Below are 7185 nucleotides of genomic sequence, written 5' to 3' on the forward strand. Positions count from 1 at the left end.
AGAAATATTAGGAATTAGTGAAGTCAAAAAGAAAGGATCAGGAGAGGTTGACATGGAAAATGGATACGTTCTAAGGAGTAGAAGGAGTAGAAGGAAGGAGCTGTGCAAAAAATGGTGTGGGAATTATTATTAGCGAAAGACTGAACACTAGAGTATCTGACTGGAAAGCAGTTAACTCTATGATAATAAGACTGAATTTGGAATTGGATTTAACCCGTAGGATTGCCATTATACAAGAATACGCTCCTACAGAGGATAAAGATGAACTAGAAAAAGAACAATATTACAACTCCCACCAACAAATATTAGATAAGGCTAGAAATGTAACGGAAAACGTTATTATAATGGGAGATTGGAATGCTAGAGTGGGAAATGAAATTAGACGAGGACATGGAAGTTTGGGAAGGTATGGTGCTGAAAAGACCCGAAACAGCAATGGAGATAAAATGCTGGAGTTCTGTATTGATAACGAGCTACGCATCGGAAACTCCTTCTTCCCGCATAAGAGAATACATCAAATTACCTTTGAGGAGCACAGAGCACAATAGATTACTGCGTATATACAAAAAAACACCCATTATGATGTAATGGATGTAAGAGTTTTTCGCAGCGCCGAGCTCAGTACTCAACATAGACTACTAGTAATGACGACACGATTCAAACCACTAAATGCACCAATTAAGATAAATCTTACTAAACTTAAAATATCAACATTAGAAACCCAAAATAAAAGAAAGGAGTTTCAGAGGAAACTGAAAGAAAAACTTAGAGAAAAAGAACAAAACCATGGACAAGAATGGAATGTGGAAAATATATGGAAAGTAATGAAAGAAAGTTGCAACAGAAATATGTGGAATAGTAAAGATAACCAATAAAAAGAAGCAGACAAGACGGTGGAGCAAAAATGTGAAAGAAAAAGTTGCAATTAAAAAGAAAGCGTGGCTAAAATACTTAAAGACCAAAAGAATGGAGGACAAAGAAGCTTATATACAGGCAAGAGATACAGCAAAACGGATAGTGAGAACAGCGGAGAAAGAAACCTGGGAACAATTTGGAAAGGAAATAGAAGAAAATCATAAAAATAATCCAAGAAAATTTTAGCATGTGTTGAAAAATCTGAAAGGAAAACGAGGAAAGAAAATAAGGAATATCAAAAACAAGAATAACGAGGTGAAAACCAATATGAAGGAAGTTTTAGATACGTGGAATGAATATTATGCGGAAACGTTTTGAGAAGAAGAAGAGGAATTGTATGAGGAAAGACCCATGAGGGAGGAAAATGAGAACGTGGAAGCTGAGGGAGAAATCCAACTAAAAGAAGTACAAGAGGCAATTAAATCCTTAAGAACTGGTAAAGCACCCGGTTGGGATAATATACATCCAGAATTTATAAAATATTGTGGAAAGGAAATAGAAAAATGAATATGGGACTTTTACAGGCTAATATGGGCAACAGAGAGAATACCAAAAGATTGGGAACAGAATGTAATAATTTCTATACATAAAAAAGGAAGTACCCTCGATTGCTCAAACTATAGAGCATTATGCTTAGCGCCAGTGGCACAGAAACTATATTCACACATTATAGAAAAAAAATTAAGGCAACAAGTGGAAGATAAATTGGAAGAAGAGCAAGCAGGTTTCAGGCCTCATCGTCAAACTCAAGATCTAATCTTCTCCCTGAGGAACGCAATAGAGAAGATACTAAGCAGAGGAGGGGAAATATTTACAGCTTTTATTGACTTAAAGTCTGCCTTCGACAGAGTAGCAAGAGGACAAATATGGAAGGCCCTTCATCAGTTCCAAGTAACGTCAAAACTAACTAGAATAATTCAAAGTCTATATAAGAACGTTAAAGGAACTGTTAGAATAAATGGACAATCCTCCAACGAATTTAATATCAGAAAAGGTGTAAAACAAGGTGATGGACTTAGTCCTCTTCTTTTCATATTATTCATGGAGCAAATTATAAAGCAATGCAAAAGAAGAACAAGAAAATGTAAAATTGGTAATTAAAAGATGGGTACAAACATTAGTATACGCTGATGATATTGTTCACCTAGCAAAAGATAGCAACAGCCTACAAAATGCTGTCCTAGAGTGGGGCCGAGCATTCAAAGAACGAAAGATGGAAATCAATGTTAGCAAGACGAAAGTCGTGCACTTCACTAAACAAGAACCAGCAAGGTTGCGCATTCATTGGAATAATAAGACCTTAGAACAAGTAGAACAGTTTGAATATTTAGGAACCATGCTAACTGCGGACGGGAAAATGGACTCTGAAATTAATCACAGAATTCAGAAAGCAAATAATCTGTACTATAATGTTAGTAACACTATTATATGTAAATAGGAGATTAGTAAAGAAACAAAAATGAAAATATATAAAACAGTCTATCTCCCCACGCTATTATATGGATCAGAAAGCTGGATAATGCAAATTAAATTGGAGAGCAGACATACTGCTACTGAAATGAAATTCTTAAGAAAAACTGTAGGAAAGACAAGGAGAGATATGATACGAAACACAACAATAAGAAGAGAATGCCTGAATCAGAAACCACTGATTGAAATAATCGAGAAGAGAGAATTAGGCTGGCTGGGACATCTTATTATGATGGAGGAAGAGCGTAAACCGAAACAAATATTTGAAGCCCGACCAGAAGGAAAGAGAGGAAGGGGACGACACAGGTTGAACTGGAACCAGTACATTTATGGACTGGTACAGAAGAGAGGGAAGACACAGGACGAAGTGAATATACTGGCACAGGATAGAACTTCTTTCAAGAAGTGGCTGAAAGGACCCGATGCCTAAGTGAGCATAAGGCAAAAGAAGAAGAAGAAGAGTAAAAAATTTTGACCATAGGATCAAAACTTGATTTTTCTAGAAATTCGCGTTCAATGCTAATAGTCGTATAAAACTGATCTTCTCTACAGACAAAACCAGAGATGATTTTCATAAATATATTGTATTATTATGCTTTTGAGAGACTGAGAAGCGTTGAAATTATCACATTTTGACTATAATATCAAAATTTGATTTCTCGAGAAATACGTGTTCATTGCTAGTAGCTACTCGTTTGAAATTCATTTTCTATACAGACCTAGCCAGAGATGATTTTCACAAAAATGTTGTATTATTATGCTTCTCAGCGCCTGACATATCGACTACAGCATCAAAACTTGATTTTTCGAGAAATTCGCGTTCAAAGCTAAAACTCGCTTGAAAATCATTATCTATGGAGAACCAGCCAAACATGATTTTCTTAAAAAATTTGTATTATTATGCTTTTCAGAGTTTGAAAAGCGATTTTATTATTACATTTCGACAATATGATCAAAACTTGATTTTTCGAGAAATTCGCGTTCAATGCTAATACTCACTTGAAACTCATTTCATATGCAGGCCAAGCCAGAAATGATTTTCATAAAAATGTTGCTCTACTGTGCTTTTCAGAGACGGAAAAGCGTTTTAATTATTACATTTCGACAATGGCTTCAAAACTTGATTTTTCGAGAATTTCACGTTCAATGCTAGTTCTCGTTTGAAAGTCATTTTCTCTACAGAACAAGCCAGAGAAGAATTTAATTAAAATGTTGAATTATTATGCTATTCAGAGCCTCAAAAGCGTTTTAATTTTTACATTTTGACTATATTATCAAAACCTGATTAGTCAAGAAATTCACGTTCAATGCCGTGCTCGTTTGGAACTGATTTTCTATACAGAACAAGACAGAGATGATTCTCTTTAAAGTGATGAATTGTTATGCTTTTCAGAGCCTGAAAAACTTTTAAATTATCACATTTCGACTATAGGTTAAAAACTTGATATTTCGAGAAATTCGCGTTCAATGCTAGTACTCGTTTGAAACTCATTTTCTCTACAGACCAAGCCATAGATGATTTTCATAAAAATGTTGTAATATTATGCTTTTCAGACCCTGAAAAGCGTTTTAATTATCACATTTTTACTATGGGATCAAAACTCGATTTTTCGAGAAATTCGTGTTCAATGTTAGTACTTGTTTGAAACTCGTTTTCTATACAGGCCTAGCCAGAGATGATTTTCATAGAAATGTTGCATTATTATGCATTTCAGATCATGAAAAGCGTTTTGATAATTTCATTTTGACTATAAGTATAAAATTTGATTTCTCGAGAAATTCATGTTCAACGCTATTACTCGTTTGAAACTCATTTTCTCTACAGACCAAGCCATATTATGTTTTTCAGAGCCCGAAAAGGGTTTTAATTATTTCACTTCGACTATGGGATCAAAACTTGATTTCTTGAGAAATTCTCTTTCAATGCTAGTACTCGTTTGAAACTCCTTTTCTATACAGACTAACCCAGAGATGATTTTCACAAAATGTTGTATTATTATGCTTTTCAGAGCCTGAAATGCGTTTAATTATTTGATTTTGACTATCCCATCGGTAGAAGCCTCTATGAAGCTTTATTCCGATGCGAGTCTCAGCAACTGGGCGGGTGGCAGGTGGCGGATAGCGAACGTCCACCAGATATGGTGGTTAGCTGCGAATAAGGCAATGCCAAATAAGCAGTCCCGGACCGAGGCGACAATGCTAACAGGGCCTGGGGAGGATGGTCTTTGGCAAGTCCGTACTCAATAAGAACCCAGAAAAGCCCAATGACAGCATTGTGACATGGCGAGGAAGTGCCGCCATTAAATGAGCACTGCCCCTACTGCCTTGAAGGTAGGGTAGGGAACCCCCAAGGACTAAGGGAAGGAACCCTAACAGAAAACCGGCCAACGGCTCTAGAGATGGAAAAGATTGTACAGTCCCAACATCCTAAGAGGCGGAAGAGCTACAACCCCACTGCCTTGTGGTAAGGGTTTTGACCCGAAGGCTATGGGAGCATACCCAGAAAGAAAACCAAGCAAGGGCATAGGCTTAAAGGGAGCACTCCTCCCACTGCCCTAGCTTCATCGTAGGGCTAATAACCCACATGAAGTGAAATAAATACATATTCAGAGAAACACAGGAATGGAAGCCGAACAGAGTAAACAACGACGACAATGCAAGGTAAAACGGACTATGAGATTTGGAACCTCCCTCTCAGGAAAGGAAGTGGAGATTGTAAAGGAAATGGAGAAATACAAACTAGAAATATTAGGAATTAGTGAAGTCAAAAAGAAAGGATCAGGAGAGGTTGACATGGAAAATGGATACGTTCTAAGGAGTAGAAGGAGTAGAAGGAAGGAGCTGTGCAAAAGAAGGTGTTGGAATTATTATTAGCGAAAGACTGAACACTAGAGTAACTGACTGGAAAGCAGTTAACTCTATGATAATAAGACTGAATTTGGAATTGGATTTAACCCGTAGGATTGCCATTATACAAGAATACGCTCCTACAGAGGATAAAGATGAACTAGAAAAAGAACAATATTACAACTCCCACCAACAAATATTAGATAAGGCTAGAAATGTAACGGAAAACGTTATTATAATGGGAGATTGGAATGCTAGAGTGGGAAATGAAATTAGACGAGGACATGGAAGTTTGGGAAGGTATGGTGCTGAAAAGACCCGAAACAGCAATGGAGATAAAATGCTGGAGTTCTGTATTGATAACGAGCTACGCATCGGAAACTCCTTCTTCCCGCATAAGAGAATACATCAAATTACCTTTGAGGAGCACAGAGCACAATAGATTACTGCGTATATACAAAAAAACACCCATTATGATGTAATGGATGTAAGAGTTTTTCGCAGCGCCGAGCTCAGTACTCAACATAGACTACTAGTAATGAATACACGATTCAAACCACTACCTGCACCAATTAAGATAAATCTTACTAAACTTAAAATATCAACATTAGAAACCCAAAATAAAAGAAAGGAGTTTCAGAGGAAACTGAAAGAAAAACTTAGAGAAAAAGAACAAAACCATGGACAAGAATGGAATGTGGAAACTATATGGAAAGTAATGAAAGAAAGTTGCAACAGAAATATGTGGAATAGTAAAGATAACCAATAAAAAGAAGCAGACAAGATGGTGGAGCAAAAATGTGAAAGAAAAAGTTGCAATTAAAAAGAAAGCGTGGCTAAAATACTTAAAGACCAAAAGAATGGAGGACAAAGAAGCTTATATACAGGCAAGAGATACAGCAAAACGGATAGTGAGAACAGCGCAGAAAGAAACCTGGGAACAATTTGGAAAGGAAATAGAAGAAAATCATAAAAATAATCCAAGAAAATTTTAGCATGTGTTGAAAAATCTGAAAGGAAAACGAGGAAAGAAAATAAGGAATATCAAAAACAAGAATAACGAGGTGAAAACCAATATGAAGGAAGTTTTAGATACGTGGAATGAATATTATGCGGAAACGTTTTGAGAAGAAGAAGAGGAATTGTATGAGGAAAGACCCATGAGGGAGGAAAATGAGAACGTGGAAGCTGAGGGAGAAATCCAACTAAAAGAAGTACAAGAGGCAATTAAATCCTTAAGAACTGGTAAAGCACCCGGTTGGGATAATATACATCCAGAATTTATAAAATATTGTGGAAAGGAAATAGAAAAATGAATATGGGACTTTTACAGACTAATATGGGCAACAGAGAGAATACCAAAAGATTGGGAACAGAATGTAATAATTCCTATACATAAAAAAGGAAGTACCCTCGATTGCTCAAACTATAGAGCATTATGCTTAGCGCCAGTGGCCCAGAAACTATATTCACACATTATAGAAAAAAAATTAAGGCAACAAGTGGAAGATAAATTGGAAGAAGAGCAAGCAGGTTTCAGGCCTCATCGTCAAACTCAAGATCTAATCTTCTCCCTGAGAAACGCAATAGAGAAGATACTAAGCAGAGGAGGGGAAATATTTACAGCTTTTATTGACTTAAAGTCTGCCATCGACAGAGTAGCAAGAGGACAAATATGGAAGGCCCTTCATCAGTTCCAAGTAACGTCAAAACTAACTAGAATAATTCAAAGTCTATATAAGAACGTTAAAGGAACTGTTAGAATAAATGGACAATCCTCCAACGAATTTAATATCAGAAAAGGTGTAAAACAAGGTGATGGACTTAGTCCTCTTCTTTTCATATTATTCATGGAGCAAATTATAAAGCAATGCAAAAGAAGAACAAGAAAATGTAAAATTGGTAATTAAAAACATTAGTATACGCTGATGATATTGTTCACCTAGCAAATGA

This window comes from Lepisma saccharinum, chromosome 25 (genome assembly GCF_977018435.1).
Source record: "Lepisma saccharinum chromosome 25, izLepSacc3.1, whole genome shotgun sequence".
Taxonomy (NCBI): domain Eukaryota; kingdom Metazoa; phylum Arthropoda; class Insecta; order Zygentoma; family Lepismatidae; genus Lepisma; species Lepisma saccharinum.